Below are 21,272 nucleotides of genomic sequence, written 5' to 3'. Positions count from 1 at the left end.
TGAATACTCGGTTGGAATCTCTCAAGCCGAAAACACTATAGGATTCCTTGTTGAGAGCCAAACCTCTAGCTCTTGAAGTACAAAAGGTTAATCAGAATAGGAGGAATCATTGGGCAAAGAGGGCAAGGACAACTGCTTGGAATAACAGACCATCCAACCAAGCATATGACCAGCGCCCTATTGTGGCTACCACCACAACCATGGAGTTCCCAGATGTTCGATGCTATGGTTACGACGAGTATGGACATTACAGATCCAAATGTCCCAGGAACATTCAGGAAACCAACGCCAATGCCATATCCTTGAATGCCCATGGGCGTGGCCAAGCTAATGGAAGAGGAGGACGTGGAAGGATGAACAGAGAGCGAGGGCGTGGAGCTACCACCAGAGTGAATGCCACAGTGGTACAACCAACTGTGGGTGATGAAGCATTGGAGAGAGCAACCCTGCATGCTGCAATTGACAATCCCAATGGTTGCGAGCAATACGCAGTCATTCATACACCAGGATCTCTCAGAGGTGAACAAGTTAACTTCCTTATAAATTGTGGTAGTACTCTTTCATTTCTTTCACCCAGATGCATGAGGAAGCTAAAGCTAGATAAGTATCCAACAAGCAAGCTAGTTGTAGAGTTCACAAACGGCAAGGAAGTAGTATCTCAACATTCTGCAGGAAAAATTGACTTTGATTTAGGGGGACACCCAACTTCTACCCAATTTTGAACCCTACCCTTAGGATTCTTTGATGGGATACTAGGTATGGACTGGCTAAAGCAAAATAGGGCGCATATCCATTGTGCACAAGGAAACTTTACCTTTACAGATAACTTGGGTAATGAAGCCTTAATCTAGGGGGAAAATGGGAGACCTAGGGCTACTCTAGTTAAGGCCAACAGACGGTTGAAGGGTCTAAGAAAGGGGCAGCGGATTTATGCGGTAAAGCTCAACAAGGTGAACCAATCAGATACCTCACTTCAACCAAACTGGTTAAGGGAGTATGATGATGTATTCCCTGAAGACCTTATGAATCTTCCGCCACATAGAGAGGTAGATCATGAGATTGAGACTATCCCTGGATGTGAACCTATCTCGAAAAGACCTTATAAAATGTCACTTCCAGAGGCCATTGAACTCAAGGAACAACTTAGGCAACTCATTGAGCAAGGATTTATTCGACCTAGTACTTCTCCTTGGGGTGCTCCAGTTCTTTTTCAAAAGAAGAAGGATGGAACCTTAAGGTTATGCATAGATTACCGTGGACTGAACCAGGTAATTGTCAAGAACAAGTATCCAATTCCAAGGATCGACGAACTTTTGGACAGGCTCTACGGCGCCAAAATATTTACAAAGATTGATCTAAGGTCATGATATTACCAAATAGGAATCAAGGAATTAGATATTCCAACGACAGCTTTCAACACTAGGTATGGACACTACGAATTCACAGTAATGTCTTTTGGTCTAACAAATGCTCCTGCAAGCTTCAATCGACTTATGCAGGATATTTTCATACCTTACCTGGATGATTTTTTCTTGGTTTTCTTTGATGACATTCTCTTCTATTCTAAGAACAAAGCAGATCACGAAGAACATGTTCGCAAAGTACTTGATCTTCTTCGGGAACACCAACTTTACGTTAAAGAGAGCAAGTGCACCTTTTTCTCACCAAAGGTCAATTATCTTGGATTTGTCATATCAGCTGAAGGGATTTCAGTAGACCCAGACAAAGTCAAGGATATTGTTGATTGGCATCAAGCATCCACCGTCAGTGAAGTAAGAGGATTTCTTGGCATAATAGGATGGTACATGATTTTTGTCAAGGATTATGCACATATTGCTGCACTTTGACGGAACTCCTGAAAAAAGGGATGAGGATCAAATGGAAGACCGAGCACGAGTCTAGCTTTGCTAAGCTAAAAGAATTCTTGATCTCAGCTCCTATTTTAAAGCTTCCAGACTTCAATAAGGAATTTGAAGTAGCGATCGATGCTAGCAAATTTGCTCTGGGCGGAGTTCTTTCTCAAGAAGGGAGACCAATGGCGTATACTTCGCGAAAGCTGAGGGATCATGAGAAGAATTATCCTACTCATGATTTGGAACTTTTAGCAGTTATACATGCGTTGAAGTTATGGAGACATTATCTTCTTGGGTGAAAGTTTCGGCTAGTGACAGACCACAAGAGCTTAAAATGGATTTTTACTCAACCTATTCTCAATATGAGACAACGGCGATGGATAGAGCTATTATAGGAATATGACCTTGACATAAAGTATAGACCAGGGAAGGAAAATGGAGTTGCAGATGGTCTTAGCCGAAAATCCTTTCTCGGAGCTATCTCTATTCCAAATAACCCTACACTACAAGAGGCTATTCATATTAGCGACGCTCACACAGCGACGCTCAAAAAAAAAAATCACGGCGTCGCTATGAGCGTCGCAAATTTACTTGTAAAAAAAATAACAGAGAGCGCCCAAAAACTCAGATTTCAGATCTGAGTTTTTCGGCGCCCTCAAGCAAGAGCAGGTAACGCTCTCCCTCTCTCTCTCTCTCTCTCTCTCTTTCTTCTCCACACACACACACACACACACACACACACGAGGAGAGGAAGGAGAGCCAGGTATGCTCCTTCCCTCTCCTCACTCTCATGTTCCCTTCCCCTCTTTCTCTCTCTCTCTCTCTCTCTCTCTCTCTCTCTCTCACACACACACACACACACACACACACACACACACACATAGTGTTTTTGAGAGAGAGAGAGAGAGAGAGAGAGAGAGAGAGAGAGAGAGAAAGAGTACAAATATAAACAAAAACGCACACACACATACATAAACAAAGAATGCACACACACATTGAGAGAGGAAAAGAGAGAGAGAGAGAGCATGCATAAACAAAAAACGCACACATTGAGAGAGGAAAAGAGAGAGAGAACTTGCATAAACAAAAAACGCACACATTGAGAGAGGAAAAGAGAGAGAAAACATGCATAAACAAAAAAACGCACACACATTGAGAGAGAAAGAGAGAGAAACTAATTTAACGTCATAGGAAACTAATTAAAATTAAAAGACCTAAAGATCTGGCCGACGAGGAGTTGAACTCAAGACCTATTATTCAAGAGGGAAATGGCATAACCAATCTATCATACTTGGCATGGGTGATAGAAAGGTTATACCATTTATCTCTTTTTATTGGCACACACATCCACACACGCGCACACACACAATAACGTCGTAGGAAACTATCCTAAAAGATGTTAAAGATTAGGTTAGATGTAGACTTACGTTAAATTAGATTTAGGTTTATTTAAGTTAAATTAGATTAGATTTAGGTTTATTTTTAGTTAGATTTACGTTTATTTACGCTAGATTTAGATTTACGTTATATTAGAGTAGATTTAGGTCTCCATAGACTGCGATGCCTGCATGAAGTGGGTGAAGAAAGCCCTCAATGGAATATAGGGTATTGCTGCCTTCACTCATGGTGGGCTCCGTCGATCCAAAAGTACTCGTGAAATGTCTTCAGAAGATAGGGAAGAAGGTGGATCTTCAGGGCGGCAAGAGTCACTACATCCCTGACAATGACCATCTAGACAACCTCTAGTCATTCAACAGCAACTTCAAAGTTGGTAACAAGAGCAAGAACGGTCCAAAGGGCCAATTGCTGTCGTCAAATGTGGATGGAGATGAGGCAGCGTCACCGCCGGAAGTTAACTCTCACATCTTTAGTGATGAGAATGCCAACTCTTGCCGAGTTATGTGAAAAATAAGTTTTAAGGTTCTTATAATCCCTGTTAGTTTAGTTCTTTGTTTTTAATATAACATAATTTACGTTAGATTTAGATTTATGTTATATTAGATTAGACTTAGGTTTATTTAGGTTTACCCACACACACACACACACAAGAAGAAGAGAGTTTTAACGTCGTAAGAAACTATCCCAAAAGACGTTAAAGATTAGGTTAGATGTAGACTTACGTTAAATTAGATTTAGGTTTATTTCTAGTTATATTTATGTTTATTTAGATTTACGCTTATTTACGTTAGATCGAGTCCACGCAAGAATTACTTATGGTTTAGGGTTTAGAGTTAGACGAACAGTGAAAAGATCTACTGTGAAAAGATGTTAAGATGCTGTGAAGTGCTACAGCTAGAGAAGAGGCAAAGGGGTTTTGTCCACTACATGCAGTATCATGTAGACGTGGGTCTGTAGATTTCTTGTACCCACAAATATAGGTATTGACCAATAAAGACGAGATTATAACCCGGTGGTTCTGATCTCCGTGCACCTCTAGACCGAGGTGTGCGGGGATTGGACATGACTAGAGAATGTGAGGTAGAGAGAGAGAGAGAGAGAGAGAGAGAGAGAGAGAGAGAGAGAGAGAGAGAGAGAGAAGACGAAGAATGCCAATAGAATATTAAATTTGTTGTCCAGGTTATAAGATTTTTATCCTCATTATGAGTAGTGACGAGGATGTGGGACCGTCCAACCGAAACACCTATCTCTCAACGAGGGTCTTATGTCCTTGTAATCAATGCAAGCATGTTGTGCGACGGACAAGACGTGTTTCTTTGCAGCACGTTCGCAAATTTGGCGAGTTCGATCCATCTATTATAGATCGAGTTGTTGCCAATTATAACTCGTCGGACTCTGACGCTGGCCAACAAGCAGCAATCTTGCAACCCAATAGACATGTTCGCAGGCGCTTTCGTCAAGCAGCATATGTGAGGCCACAAGATGTAGCCTCTGACAGCTTGGGGGATGATAATGCAGATCACATTCCCAATGAGGCAATGTTTGAGCCCGAGATTGATGAAATGATCGAGACGATCATGGATTCAGAAAGGCTTATCTATGATGATATGAAAAGTGAAGCCGATACGCCATTGTATAATGGAGCACGTATGTCTAGATTGAAAGCACTCCTGGTTCTTCTCAACATGCAGGCAAAGTTTGGATGGAGTGACACTAGCATCACAGCGCTTTTCATGTGATCTATTACAATTAGTTTACTTTAATAAAACTCCAAATGTATAATGATCTGATAGATTTTCACACGATTGTATCGTATTTTTATGTTGTGTAGATTGCTTAAAGAGCACATACTACCAGCTGACAATGTGATGCAAGATTCCCGAGATGAAGCAAGAAAGATTTTGCGAAACTTGGGGATGGATTACAATTCTATCCATGCTTGTCCTAATGACTGCATTCTTTTCAGGGGGAATACATAGACATGGAGAAGTGTCCGAAATGTGATTCCGAAAGATATCGAGTAGATCTCCATGGGACAAAAATTCCACAAAAGGTTTTGCGACATTTTTCTCTGCTTCCTCGCATCAAGCATTTCTTCGAATGTAAGTCCATGGCCGCCCTAGCATCATGGCATGAGGAGAATAAATCTTCGGATGGTGTGCTACGAATTCCTGCAGATTGCGCAGCCTGGAAACATATAGATGGAACATGGTCGGATTTTGCCAGGGAAGCTCGAAATTTGTGCTTAGGCCTGGCTATGGATGGCATAAATCCATTTGGTCAAAGATCAACATCTTACAGTGTATGGCCCGTTGTCATCGTCAACTACAACATTCCCCCGTGGTTGACTACGAAGAAGGGGCACCTATGGCTAAGCTTGATTGTGCCAGGGCGATATAAAGTGGAGAATATGGATGTGTATCTTCGTCCACTATTGGAAGAGCTACAACAATTGTGGATTGGCATAGAGGTGGTGGATATGAGCCGACACACAGGACGACGGAATGCTTTGATCAGAGGCATTCTAATGTGGACCATGCATGACTATCCCGGGCTAACAGAATGCTCAGGTGATCTATTGACACTCCTCACTTAGACACTGTAAATCTTGTTTTTTCCCATAGTTGATCTATTATCATGTGTATACATGCAGGGCTTCAAACAAGCGGATACAGAGCATCTGTCACATGTGGACCTAGACTGAATGCACGTAGGGCACCCTCACTGAAGAAGCAAATCTACGAAGGTCATCAAGCATATCTTCCAGAGAATCATGTGTTACGCGATGGCTTTTTGGGAAGAGAGCCACCAAGGATGTCTGCACAAGCATGGTTAAAGCAGAAGGAGATGTGCGATGACGGATTGCCTCCAGGGATGAAGAGACTATCTCTATGGTACGAGTTACCATACTGGCCCCGACTCATGATCAATCACTTGCTCGATCCAATGCACATATTCAAGAATGTGGGTAATCTACTATGGGACCATCTGACCGGCAAGAAAGATACTTTGGGAGCCAGAGTTGACCTTAGAAATGTGGATCGTATGGAGCAATATTGGCCGCAAACAGCGTCTGATGGATCGATAAAACTCCTAAAGCACCATGGATTTTCACAGGAGCCCAAGAACGCAAAGTAAAAGAGACCATTCGATCTTTGCGGACCCCCACTGGCGTAATGCACTCGCTCCAAACGTGTTTTACTAAAGAAGGAAAGCTTACCGGTTTGAAGTCACACGATTGGCATAAAATGTGTCAGGTACGTTCATAGTGGACTTTAATATCATTGCATAAAATGTGGACTTTAATATCATTGCTGCACATACTTTACAGTTTATTTTACCGGTTGCCATTGAGGGAAGTTTGTCTCTCGACATCCGTAACACAATCTACAAACTTGCAAAGCTGGTGCAATGGATCTCACAAAAGGAGATCAATGTAGACTCCATACCATTCGCCAAGCTAAATGCTGCGGAGCTTGTGTGCATGTTTGAGAAACATTTTCCTACTACCATGCTAACCATTCAGGTGCATCTTCTTGTTCACATAGTTGATGAGGTGGAAATAGTTGGCACAGTTCATTCCAGATGGATGTTCTTCTTAGAACGTTTCATGAAAACGCTTAAGGGATATGTGCGTCAAAAGGCACGTCCGGAGGGTAGCATGGTAGAAGGTTGGTTGGTATCAGAGTCCCTAGTGTGCATTGGAGAGTGGCTAGACGGATTTGATAAAGCTCGGGACACGCTATGGCGAACCATAGATGATGAGCGCATATCTGGGATTGTCATGTGCAATCTCGGTGTTGAGAAGAAGATGACGGAAGATCTAGAGGCTAAAATCAACCGATTTTGCATGCTTCACAATCCAGTGATGCAAAAGTGGATTTCACAATATGAGGATGCAAAGCAAGAGCGACAAAGGGCACGAATCGAGTGGAGACGGGGAAGACGACCACTGATGCACTATCCGACGGTTCTGGAGAGCCTACCAACATTCATGAGCTTAAGATGGTTGCACAACCAATTGAAAAGCGCACAACAATGCGGTGACAAAGTGACTAAGGAAGAGTGGGAGTACTCTCGGGGTTGCGCGACCAAGGTAAGTTTGCAATGTATGACTAGCTAGTGACTTTATTTCTAAACGTTTGAACGGCCACTCATAATCTTTGTTCGTTGCAGTATAAGTCATACACAGCAGCATGGTGTAAAGGTCGACATTTTAGGGTGGAACGGATCGACAAAAAGCGTTTTACTCAAGATTGTGGAATCATGGCAAAATTTGAACAGTCTAGTCGACGACGTTCCTCTAATGCTGATCCTGTGGTGCCGGAACTCACTTACTTTGGCACGCTACAAGAGATTTTGAGGATCGATTACAGAGGATTTTTTGTCGACTTGTTCGACGTGCAATGGTTCAAGATAATCATGGAGGGTCGCAACGCTACTGTGCGTAGAGGAGAGTCTGATTTTCTTGAGGTGGATTCTACTAAGAAATGGAATGACCTAAGAGACACTTTTGTACTACCCGAGCATTGTGAACAAGTAAGTATGTAAATAGTTACATCCCCCTTTTACAAGTTATGTGCTTGAAAGATCTCATGTAAGTTATGTGGCTCTGGCAGGTAATATTTCATCCTACAAAGTCTACATCAAACTGGTGGTATGTCATAGAGGTAGCCCCTCGTAGTGCAAGGACATATGAAGGCTACCATGTGCCAATCACAACGGCATCAATGGAGGAGATCAGAGAAGATGCTCAATCAGAAGCCACTGCGGTGGTGCCAGACGAGCATCAAGATGCTACTACTCTATATGGGGTGCATGCAGAGGAGCTACAAAATGAAACAGAGGATATGTGTTTAAACGGAGAGCTCTATATAGATATAGGAAGTTATGTTGAGTTATGCGAGGATGAGAGAGAGATCTCTTAAAGCCACAAATATTGTATTTGAACAATTTTGCTCCGTGTTGTAAAAGCTCTGGCTCTCTAAGTACCTTCCATGGTGTATAACGCTCTTTTCTACTCGCGCTCACATCTTTTGATTGAAAATTCTGAGTTTTCGACTTGCCTCTTCTATCACTCAATTCATTGCGTCATTGTATTTATATGCATCATTATGTCATTGTATTTAATGGTCTTTGCATCATTGTCTACTCTATTCATTCAATAATAAGTTTAAATATTCGTGTGTTTAATGCAGGTATGGATGATGAGGAGTTTCTTTCTTCTTTGTCACCGCAGCAGAGACAGTGGTACGTGGAGCGTCATCGCTCTGGCGCATCATCACGCGTTCCTACTCCATCTGCATCTCGCTCTCTTTCGGAGCATTCGGCGCGCTCCGAAGCTTCGGCGTCGACGAGACGAGCTTCACACTCGTCTAGACACCGGCGCTCTAGTGGTGGCGGTGGCCGTTGTTGTGGGGATTCCACCGCCGATGCCTCCACACCGCCTCGTGTTTGACGAGGCTCTTTACCCTCTCCTTCTTTGCCCACCCCCACACTAGCCACAGCATCGCCATCTACGCCAGGTTTTGCGCTGCTGACTGTTCCTAGCAGCTACACACCTCTACCTACTCCGCCAGGAGCCACCCCACTCGACACTCCTCGCTTCGGGGCCCAGACACCGGTGGAGACACCTGACGTCCGTACCCCCATCGACACGCCGCTAGAGACCCTTGCCGGGACACCCAGGTTCACATGTCACCGGCCAGAGGGCTTGCCTTACTCCGTCGACTTCAGCGGCGGTATCATCATGGATAATGACGGCAAGAAGGTGATCTCGCGCATGCGTGGTCTTTGCTCTCAGCTGTTTAGACACTACATACTAAACAAATGGAGTGAAGTACCAAGTGATTTAAAAAACAGAGTCATCAGCATACTTCATGATGAGTTTCCCGTTCCAACACGGGATCAGCGCTTCAATGAAGACTTGATGAAGATTCGAATGCGCGAATACTGCAAACACAAGCGTTCCGAAGTGCAAAAAGCAATCAAGCATGGGTGGAACAGGCCAGATTGGCTGGCCAAAGAAGATTGGAAGAATGTGAAGAAAGTAGCGCGCGAGAATCCCGACAAGTGGAAGCAACAAAAGGATGCAGCTAGAGCGCGAGTAGAGGCAGGGAGCTCGCACCACTTGGGGAGCGGTGGATGGGTATCATTTGAGGCCGATTTTGTAAGTGTTTTCACATTGCTCTTTATGTTCGATAGTTTAGGGTTTATGAGTTTTTTAATTCTAACATAATGAAATCTTTGTATGTTTTGATAGTGGTCGATGACAGGACGTGATCCCACACCGTACGAGCGCGAGTACGCAGGCAGGAAGGGCTTAAACTCCCTGATGGACATTCTCAATTCTCGCGGCGGCATGGTTAGTATTTGGGTTTACTCTTTTCTATTTTTTGTATTGTTTTACAAATGTCGTTATATGTTTATACTTACTGAAAGCTATCTTATTGTCTTTTTTTGCAGAATTCGACAGATACGCCGCTTGGACGCGATGAGACGTCTGACTAGACTACGTCAGTTTAGCCGTAGCTAGATAGCATTAGTTTAGGGTTTCTCATAGCTTATGTATCATGAGACAGATTTTATACGTATTTTTGAACCATGTATATTATTACATTTGTCACCGCAATTCATTTTACCAATCAATTCTTTATGCCTATGATGTTGTACAATTGTCATTATTACATTTGCCAATCAATTCATTTTGCCTATGATGTGTACAATTGTCAATTTTACGCTTGTCAATTTTGCAAACAATGCGTCCTGTGGGTGACTATTTTGGGTCTATTATCTACCCTTGCACTTTTTTTAAAAAGTGAATCAAGTACAATATGGTTGATGGGTGGCAGGGCATTCAATGCCCTGTCACCAAAAAAAATTCCTCTCGGGCGTCGCTATAACCGTCGCTATTTATGGCTCTGTAGCATCGCTATGAGCGTCGCTATAGACTTTTGTTTAAACGTCTTTATAACCGTCGCTATAACCATCGCTATACGCGTCGCTATATAGCGACGCCTATAGCGACGGTTATAGTGACGCTCTCGTAGCGACGCTATTAGCGATGGTTTTAGCGACGCCGGGGGTCATAAAAACCCAGTGTATTTCCGTCGCTAATAGCGTCACAAGAGCACACAACCTCTTGTAGTGCTATCTGGGATAGAATCAAAGAAGCATCCTTGGTAGATCCAGAGTATCAACGTATAAGATGTCTGAAGCTAAAGATTACTCTCTTATGGGAGGATGTCTTTACTACAGACATAGACACTGTGTACCCAGAGACCCAGCTCTAAAGAAGGCTATTCTGTATGAAGCACATGATAGCCCTACATCTAGACATCCAGTTTATGCTAAAACTCTTATGCTGTCAGGAGGAATTATTTTTGGCCTGGAATGAAAGGAGACATACTTCACTATGTGAGGCAATGTCTTTCTTGTCAGCGGATAAAGGCCGAAAGGATCAAGTTACCAGGGCAACTTCAACCTCTTGACATACCCCAGATGAAATGGGAATGCATCAGTATGGATTTTGTTACAGGATTACCTTCTACAGGAGGTTATGATTCTGTTTTCGTGGTTGTTGATATGCTCACAAAAAGGGCTCATCTAATACCCATAAAAACAACCTTTACTGCTTCAGATGTTAGCCGGGTATTCATCAAGGAGATTTTTAGGCTACATGGTCTACCCAAGCGTATCATCAATGATAGAGATGCCAAGTTTACATCAAAATTTTGGACTTCTCTTTTCCAATCTATTGGGTCACAATTAGCTTTCAGCACAGCGTATCATCCGCAGATAGATGGGCAAACTGAGAGAGTTAATCAAGTCATTGAGGACATTCAAAGATCCTATTGTTCGCAAGAGCCAAATAAGTGGTTACAATATCTACCTTTGGTGGAGTATGCTTATAATTCCTCCAAACACAGAAGCATTGGAATGTCACCTTTCAAAGCTCTTTATGGACAGGACTGTTTAGCAACATTGAACTTCTCGGATCTAACCATCAGGGTAAAATCTTCTAGGAAGATGTTAGAAGATATGGAAGCACAGACTAGAGCTATTCACCAAGACATTCAGGCAACTCAGGATAGACAGAAGCACTATGCAGATAAGAACCGTTCGAAAAGAACTTTCAAAGAAGGGGATAAGGTTTTTGTGCGAGTCCGACCAAAGAAAAGCAACTTATCTCTAGGCAGATATAAGAAGCTAAGCCCAAGGTATTGTGGGCCATTCGAGATCATTAAGGTTGTGAGTGACCAAGCCTACAAGCTAAAGTTACCTGCAAACTTGAAGGTTCATGATGTGTTCCACGTCAGCTTACTTAAACCCTATATTCCTAACCTTGATCAACTATTGGACTCAGATTAGATAGTCATGCCAACACAAGGAGTTCTCCAGCTCCAACCTGACTATGTACTTGAAACAAGGGAAAGGAACTTACGCAACAGAACTATCAAAGAGCATCTAGTAAAGTGGAAGGATTACCCTGAAGAAGATGCAACTTGGGAGGACGAACCAACGCTCATACAAGATTACCCAAACACATTCTTCAGATGAGGACATCTCAAATTTTTCACGTTGGGGAGGTTGTAAGGTCTCTGACCCTGATCAAAAAGAGCACCATTATACCTTGAAATGAACATAATAGAATAAGTTACTATTTTTAACAGTTTTTCAAATTCTGTCAGTGCCATGATGTTTAGAATGTTTTAAAGCTTCGAAATGTGAATTAAAATAATTTTTGTAAAAAACTTCCAAAAATAGTAAGTTTTTGGTCACCCAACCCGTCCAGTTATGACCGTCTCGAAAAACTGCACCAGTACCCCAAATTTGAAAAAATGCATTTTTGGACCTAGGGGCTGCTAAATATGGCAGGTACTTGGACCCGTACGCCTTAGTTAGAGCTTGGTATAGCAATTTTCGGCATCAAAATCCGACTCGTATGACCCGTTTTAGTCTAAAACCAAATTTTCCCAAAATTGTCCGGGGAGGTACCGGGGGCCCGAGGCTATGTGGGAGAAGGTTCCAGCCCACTCCAGGTCAACTTTAGCAGCTAGGGGGCTCCTTTTTTCATTGTGGGAGTCTTGGGAGAGTTTCCAAGCTTGCAACTAAGTGTGAGAGCCAATTAACCAAGCCAACTGGACACTTGGTGGGTAGGCAACTGGACTTGCCATGCTTAACTGAAGTACCTCCCAGATGCAAATAGCAAGCAGGTTTGAATTTCAGCTTGAGGAGGCCTATTTAAATGTGTGCTCACACACACACACACACACACCCAGTACACACACACACCTACACACACCTTGGGGAGGTTCTGCCGGTACACACACAGTTTTTGAAGGAGAAGCAAGGAGGGAGGTGCTGCCGAAATTCTCATCTTGAGGATTCACTGGATCAGAACAATCAAAGGATTCTCAGCCCCTAATCACGGTAATTATGGTTTAATTATGGCTCTTCTTTATTCTCATCATTACTTTCTCATATTCTTCGTCTATTATGTCCACCATTAGCTATAATTCCCAATAGCTGCTCTCTAAGTTTACATAGCTATACTCCGTTACATAATCATCATTCAATTAGCTAAATTATACATCCATTCATTTTCCTTAATCAAGGATTAATACATGATTACGAAAGATTCTCTCTCTAGGCGGCATAGTTAATAAATTGTCAGTCAGTAATAGTGTAGATTTGATGAAATTCATTCTTTTATCACTCAATAGTGTTGTAATTAAATTAGACTCTATTCTTCTCCCACATTGAAATGTGATTAAGGCTGAAAATTAAACTGTCATTAGGCCATCAAGAAAAGAATTTTCTATCACACATGCCTGTGGTAATTCTGCATCTTCAAATTGCTCTAGGAAAGTGATTGAGCTACTTACTTCATCTCTCTTGTAAATCAATTAGTAAAATTCTGAATTTCTTGATCATCTAAGCCAAGTGATTAACTTTAGAGCCAATTCCCATAGGGAAAATAAAGAATTACCATAAATTTGCTAGGTCTCGAAGGAAAAATCTAACCTCTTGCATAAGGAGGATTCTTTGATGATTTTAATCTTCCAATTGGTTTCTTATGATGTTCTCAGACTTTAGCTCTTTTCTTCAAGTTTATCATTTAAAGTAGTGAGTAAAATGGCCCCGGTTAAGAGAACTCGCTTCGGGGGTGCCCACAACCGCGAGGCGGGAACGAGCAATGTCAATGGAAAGGGAAAAGCTCCCATGGAAGAACAAATACCGGCCATCTCACAGGCCATTGACGAAGAAATGGAAGAGGTAGGTCATAATTTCATTCAAGTTGTTTAATTTAACATTGCACACGTTTAGTTAGGAATGGACATATTCCCAAACATGTTGGAGAAATCCGACGGAAACCTCGGTATTGAATTCATTTGTACATTAAAGTCTAAAGTAGGAAAGAAATGATTGATGGGTATGCTGTTTGCAATAGGAAAGAATGTCTGCTAGGAAAAATTTAGCTCGACATGTTCATTCTATTTCCAATGTTGAATCAGTCCTAACCCCCCTACCGATCACAGGGGGCAGAGTTCCTCGTTAAGGGCTCTTGAATCCACGACTTGCTTTTTGTGCGGTGGATACCCACGACTTGCTTTCTATGCGGTGGGAACCCACGTCTTGCTTTCTATGCGGTGGGAGTGTCCATGACGTTCTTTCTATGCCGTAGACATACCTAGTTGTATGGGCAGCTAGGCGATAACGGGATGAGTAAACTCTCGCTGGAGGGGGGATGTTGTACCTCCAGAACATTGGAATTTTAATGAATAAGTTTGAGTAGAATTTTTACTAGAATACTGTCTTGGTGCCGTTTGCAATACTGATTGAAGGGCTGTCTTAACGAACATTGTGATTTGGAATCTAAAAAAGGAATGTTTATGTTGAACAATCACTGTGGTAGTAATTAGGACACACAAGGAAGTGTGAGTGTGGGGGTTGAAAGTGGGGGCTTGGCTCAGGTTTCCAATGTCTATGAGAAGGGTGGTCCCGATTGGTCGGGAACTCTATGTCCCCATAGTGTTTAAATCGATACTAGTAATACTCATTTCCCCTAGAGCGGCGAAGTCTCCAGTGTACGTGCCTCTGAAACATGGGAAAAAATGCACTCGAGGTTTCTCTCCTCTTGGAAGGTGGGTCTTAGGATCGCTAGATAGGATAAGTACACTTCCCCCGCGAGGTGGAGCTGGATCTCTTTGCTAGTAGGCTTGAACTCGACTCACCTTGTGATGAGAGATCGTCCGCTAGTTGAACCCTGAACCACTTTGTTTGCTTCCGCTATAGATCTAGTGGCCACCAGGTTCACCATCTAAAGATCCGCTGTTTGATACGGCGGGGTAGGGACCTCACACCAAGGTAGGCTAAAACCACCTCATTTCCACTTGAGCCTTTGTAGAGAGAGATTTCGGTCTCTTTGGTGCGACTTTTTCGGAGCCCACAATTGACCATTTTTAGCGCCATCTCACTCGAGACATGAAGGGTAAGTTCTTTACTCGACAATGATCCATTTTGTACGGCCGGTAGCTAGTCTAAAGCCCAAGAAAAAACCCTAGAATCCTAGTAGTGCACGAAGAGCAACGACCTAAAACTGACCATAGCGGCCTGCTAGCTTGACCAAATCGGATGGGATTTGAACCATAGCATTCCCTGACATAATAGAACCTTTCTATATCATCAGATGACCATTCAGTAGGGGTCGAGGGGGTCCTGAGTAGAAAATTTAGGTTTTTGGCGAATGCCAAAATTCCAACATTACTCCACAGATGGCTTGCTTATGAGGTCCATACACAATGTATATGATTGGTTTCGTGAAATCTGTTGAAGATGATGAAACAGGAAACAGAAGGAAGACAGCAACTCAGAGTAGGAAGAAGATGGAGAAGGAGAAGACACAGAGCTTGTGTACGAGATCTCTGTAGTCTCTCTCTCTGTATTAGAATAATTGTATATACAAACTCAGAGCTACAAAGCTTATATGAAACCCTAAGAGATAAGGTGTCCTTTCACACCGGATGTCCAGGGGGAAAAACCCAGTGGGAGAAAAGTGCCCCTGGTGAAGCGCGTATACACACTAACACTACTACATGTCTACAAATCCCCCCTGTAGTGATAGTGTGAATCCGTACAAGGTAGCAGATCATCATGTGTATGAGAGTAAGCCCAAAGCTTTTCGGAAAGCTTCAAACTTTTCTCGTGATAACGCCTTCGTAAATAGATCTGCAATGTTATCCTATGTAGGACAGTAAGTTAGTGTGATCTCCCCTGCATGTAGCCTTTCCCTGACATAGTGGTAGTGAACCTCTATGTGCTTTGTTCTTGCATGAAATACTGGATTCCTTGCAACTGCCATAGCACTCTGACTGTCAGTGAAAATGGTAGTGGGTGCCTGTTGACACTCACAAAGATCTGCCAATAACCTGCGTATCCATACACAATCAACTGTTGCCGTGAAAGTTGCCCTGTACTCAGCTTCACAAGTTGATGTAGCCACTGTGGGTTGCTTCTTGCTTAGCCAAGATATACATGCATTTCCCAAGAAAAAACAATTGCCACTTGTGGAATGTCGTGTGTCAAAATCACCAGCCCAATCTGAATCGCTGTAACCAAGAAGCTGCATAGAACTGTGCTTTCCATACATATCCCCCATTGGAAAGAACATGGCAAGATTAGGGGTACCTGAAAGGTAACGAAGTATGCGCTTCACAGCCTGCCAATGATGCATACCTGGGCTGTGCATAAATCTGCTTGCTTGTGAAACCCCAAATTGAATGTCTGGACGAGTGTTGCCTGCCAAATATATCAAGCAACCAACGGCTGCTGCATAAGTATGTACATCAAAAGGTTCTCCAGCATCGTGCATGCTCAACTTTGATCCAGTTTCTACGGGTGTAGAGATTGGCTTACAATTTTGCATACCAAACTTGTCCAAAATTTTATGCAAATATTTTGCCTGCAACATGTATATGCCATCCTCTGATTGCACAAACTGAATACCCAAGTAATAATGTAGCAAACCAAGATCAAACATCTCAAAGGTTTTTCTCAAAGCATCTTTAAACGCTTCAATTTCATCTGCATTATTGCCTATAAGAAGCATATCATCCACATAAAGTGTTAGCATAATGAGAACTCCATCTCTCTTTTTGACATACAAAGTACTTTCTGTTGGACTATTCTGAAATCCCTGGCCAATCAAATAAGTATGTATCTTCTCATACCATGCTCTTGGAGCCTGTTTGAGACCATACAAAGCTTTACGCAATCTACATACCTTTTTCTCTTGACCTTTTACAACAAAACCACTTGGTTGACTTACATAAACTGCTTCCTGCAAATCACCATTCAAAAAAGCAGTTTTGATATCCAACTGATGCACTTTCCAACCATGATGAGCAGCAATTGCAACTAGTGATCTAACTGTGGACGCACGAGAAGTAGGAGCAAAGGTTTCATCATAATCTATGCCTTTCTGCTGCGCATAGCCTTTTGCCACAAGCCTTGCTTTGTACCTGTCAACAGTACCATCTTGTTTCCTTTTTACCTTAAAAATCCACTTTGTACCAATAGGCTTTTTACCTGTAGGCAAGTCCACTAGATCCCATGTATGATTCTTATGAATAGAATCAATTTCTTGCTGCATAGCATCTTTCCACTGAACACACTCTAAAGCTTGTTCAAATGAATCAGGCTCATCTGCATCACAAAGAGTGCTAAAGCAAGCCAAATCTACTTGCTCTCTGCCAAAAGTAGTACCAGCACGTGTTTTCCGTGGCAACGGTGCATCCAACTTGCTATCCTGCAAAGTTTTCTGAACCCATTTAGGCAAGGTTCTTTCTTCCCTGAGAACTTCTTGCTCTTCACGCACAATTTCCTCTACATCATGAGGTGTCACATGCTGATCAAAAGATTGATCAAGATTATCAACCTGTTGTGATTCTTGATTCTCCACAAAAGAAGGAAGCAAACCTTCAAATACATCATGTGTCTGCATATGAGGTACATCAAAAGCAACCATAGGTTGAGCAGTAGTTTCTGCAAAAATTACATCGCGACTTTCAAAAATCTTGTTTGTAGCAGGATTGTAAAGTCTATAACCTTTACTTCCACTACTGTACCCCACAAATATACATTTGATTGCCTTATCATCAAGCTTCCCACGTAACTGCTGAGGGATGTGAGCATAAGCAAGACAACCAAAAACACGAAGATAACTGACTGAAGGTTTTTTGTCATACCAAGCTTCATATGCAGTAATGGTCTTCAAGGCACGAGTAGGACACCTGTTCAAAACATGTGCTGCACAAGCAACTGCCTCCATCCATAGTTTATGAGGCAAACTCTTAGCCTTGAGCATACATCTAGCCGTCTCCATTAAAGACCTGTTCTTCCTTTCTGCAACACCATTCTGTTGTGGTGTGTATGGCATAGTGCATTGGTGTTTAATGCCTTTCTTTCCCAAAAAATCCTTAAATGCACCTGACATGTATTCACCTCCTCGATCGGTACGAAGAGTCTGTACTTTGCAACCTGTTTCATTTTCAACCATGGCGACATAATGTTGAAAAACTGCAAACACATCTGACTTTGCTTTGAGTGGATACACCCAACAAAACCTGGAAAAGTCATCAATGAAGGTCACAAAATAAAGGCTGTTTCCTATAGATGGCGTCCTCATAGGACCACATACATCACTGTGTACAAGCTGCAACTTTCTTGTCGCTCTAACTGAACCATCCTGCGAAAATGCAAATCTGTGCATCTTTCCAAGAACGCAACCTTCACATACATGTCTTGGTGGCATCTCCAATAAAGACAAATCATGCACCATATTATGACGTTGTAAAGTCATCAAACTGCCATAACCAACATGCCCAAATCTAGCATGCCACAACTCAGCATCCTGCATGGCCCGAGTCTTTGTGTCTGCAATACATACCTGAATCTGCTTTTCATAATGATCTAGCACAAATAGTCCATTTTCCAGCGTACCTGTAGTGATAAGAGAATAACCATTCTCTCGATCTCGTACAACACATCTGTCATCCTCAAAAATGACCCGAAGACCATTTTTTGCAAGAGAGGATACAGACAACAAATTCTTCTTGATCCCTGGAACATATAAGACATCTGGCAAGCATAAATCTGAACCATCTGAAATGGTAATCAAAATCTTACCAACGCCTTTGATTGGATAAGAAGCATTATTTGCACATGTCACCTTCTTTCCTGCTGGAGCTGCATCCAATGAACAAAACAAATCCTTCCTTGAAGTAATATGCCTGGATGCACCACTATCAAAGTACCAAATCATTTGTGTCTTGTCAACACTGTAAGCAGAAAAATTTGAACATACTACAAAAGCATAAGAATCCTGCACAAAGTTTGCAGACTCTTCTTTAGCTGTAGAAGAATCACCAGAAGCTGAAACAACCAAACTTGACTCTTTCTTCTTTTCTTTAGCAATTCTCTTTTTACACTCACTAATGTAGTGACCAGGTTTCTTGCAGTAGTGACATTTACCTTTCTTCTTGGACTTGTCGGAATCACCTTTAGACTTCTCTGAAGATTGTCCTGCACTAGACTTGGAGTAATGAGCACTCTCTTTACCCCTGTTTTTGTTCTGTACAACAAGAGCATGATCCATACCATCCACCTGTAAAGACTTGTTCTTACGTGATTGATCCTCCTGCAATAGCAAAGCCACTAACTCTTCAAAATGAAGAGGGTCGGGATTAGCTCGCAAAGACAGAGTCAAAGAAGTCTGAAAAGTCAAATAAGATGGTGGTAGTGAATTGAGTGTTTTGGAAACCAAGTCCTTCTCTGGAATCACTTCATCAATGCTAAGCAATTGCTCTTTAAGATCCCTGATTTTTGTAAGATGCTCGACAATATCGTCACCTTCGTCCATCTGTATTTTGTCAAGTTGTTTCTTCAAAAACTCTATTCTGGCAGCGTTTCTTCCTCCAAACATAGCTTGCAGAGTGTTCCAAGCATCCTCAGAAGTTCTGCAAGATCTGATATGTGGTGTGATTGTCCTCTTTATGGTTAAGGCAATCACAGCCATAGCCTGTGCATCTTTAGTATCCCATCTCTTTTTCTCTGGAGTGACTTGTGAGGGTCCTGCACCAACAGCTGCACCACGACCAGGCGTGGTAGGTGCAATGCTACCTGGACGAAATTCATCTCCAGATACATAATCCCACAATCCTTTACCAATCAAAACATTTTTGGCCATAAAAGACCAAAGAGAATAGTTGGTACCATCCAATTTGTCTTCGGATGTAAACGCACCAAAAATCTCTTTCTCCGTAGATTGAGCCATACTATAGATGCAAACAAGAGAGCAAAAGAACCTCCAAGAGATTCACAAATCTCCTCTCCAATGCAAGCAAAACTCTACACAAAATCTCAGCACAAAGCTAAGACAAGCTGCTTCCCAAAAGAACTGTTTACCTGAAGAAAATCTGTCAAAAAGCACACCCTCTTGATCTAAACGCCTCCGAAAAGTAACTTCTGCTACGTTGCTCAGAACAAAATTCTGAGGGCTCGAACGGCTTCGAAAGGGGGGTAAAACCGCAGGTCACCTGCTCAGAATACTCCCGGAACGTCGAGGATGCTCCCACGAACAAATTTTCCGAAAACTGCCTGAAAACTGCGATTGCGCGCGCGGACGCGAAAACGCAAGTAGAGGCTCTGGAAATCACCTCGCTCTGATACCAATTGTTGAAGATGATGAAACAGGAAACAGAAGGAAGACAGCAACTCAGAGTAGGAAGAAGATGGAGAAGGAGAAGACACAGAGCTTGTGTACGAGATCTCTGTAGTCTCTCTCTCTGTATTAGAATAATTGTATATACAAACTCAGAGCTACAAAGCTTATATGAAACCCTAAGAGATAAGGTGTCCTTTCACACCGGATGTCCAGGGGGAAAAACCCAGTGGGAGAAAAGTGCCCCTGGTGAAGCGCGTATACACACTAACACTACTACATGTCTACAAAATCCATCAAGCAAAGCCCTCGAATAGCAGAAAATGGGTCCAAGGTTACAAAGCGTCAAATTTGACATACGAGGTCAAACTGACTCCAAATGAGCCAGGATTGGACACGTTGCTTCACGACTATGTTGCGGACAAGTCCAAAGCCTCAAAGTTACCGACCAACCCAACAGGAAGTGTAGTCACAAAAAGAGGTGATTTCAGAATCGACAGAGCACAAAGTGATGCCGGCATGACGAAACTTGACCAAATTCAATCTAAGACTTGTATTAGGTGTATTGAACATGTCTAGGTCAAATTTGGTAGGTTTTGCAAAGTTTTTGTCACTGTTGTAAATAATGAGGATTATTTACTTTTGCATCAGTTTTGCTTGGAAATTGTCACCTCACCTCACCTATCATGTGTACACACCTACTACATGCCAAAATTCAAGTATGAGCCAAAATGACCACCCATTACTTGTAAGATTGCCTAAAAATGCAAAGAATTCTTTGCAAGCCAAAATTTGGGTTATAGACCACATTTCTTGATCCAAATCACCCTATATCTAATATACAGGGTCTGTATAATGCCTAGAACCAATTTGTACCAAAAAATGTCAATTTTGGAACAAAAGTTAATAATCGTGATTATTTACTTTTTGGTCAAAATTGACAAATTGTGATATTTTGCCATCATACATCCAAAGTACTTGATGTGTTAAGCCCACTAGCCAATTTTGAATCAAGTTGGAGCTCAAAATCTCAAATTTCCTTTATATCTACTGTTTCAGAGACCTAAAGCCAAAATCCGGTACCATTTTCACCCTGTGCATCCAAATGAGCCCATATTTCATCAGAGCATGTATTTGGTATATACTTCAAGCCTATAAAGCCAAGTTTGCAAAAAGTTGAAAATTTTCCTCAATTGTAAATAATCGCGATTATTTACTTTGGTTGCAAATTTTTGTTTTGACCATGCAGTTTTGCTCCTTACATGTTTTTATGCAGCTTTGCTTGTTCAAAAATTGAT

Source organism: Adiantum capillus-veneris, chromosome 3 (assembly GCF_014529385.1).
Source record: "Adiantum capillus-veneris isolate H3 chromosome 3, ASM1452938v2, whole genome shotgun sequence".
In the NCBI taxonomy this organism is placed as follows: Eukaryota; Viridiplantae; Streptophyta; class Polypodiopsida; order Polypodiales; family Pteridaceae; genus Adiantum; species Adiantum capillus-veneris.
The sequence above is the reverse complement of the archived record's forward strand: the minus strand, read 5'-3'. Positions refer to the sequence as shown.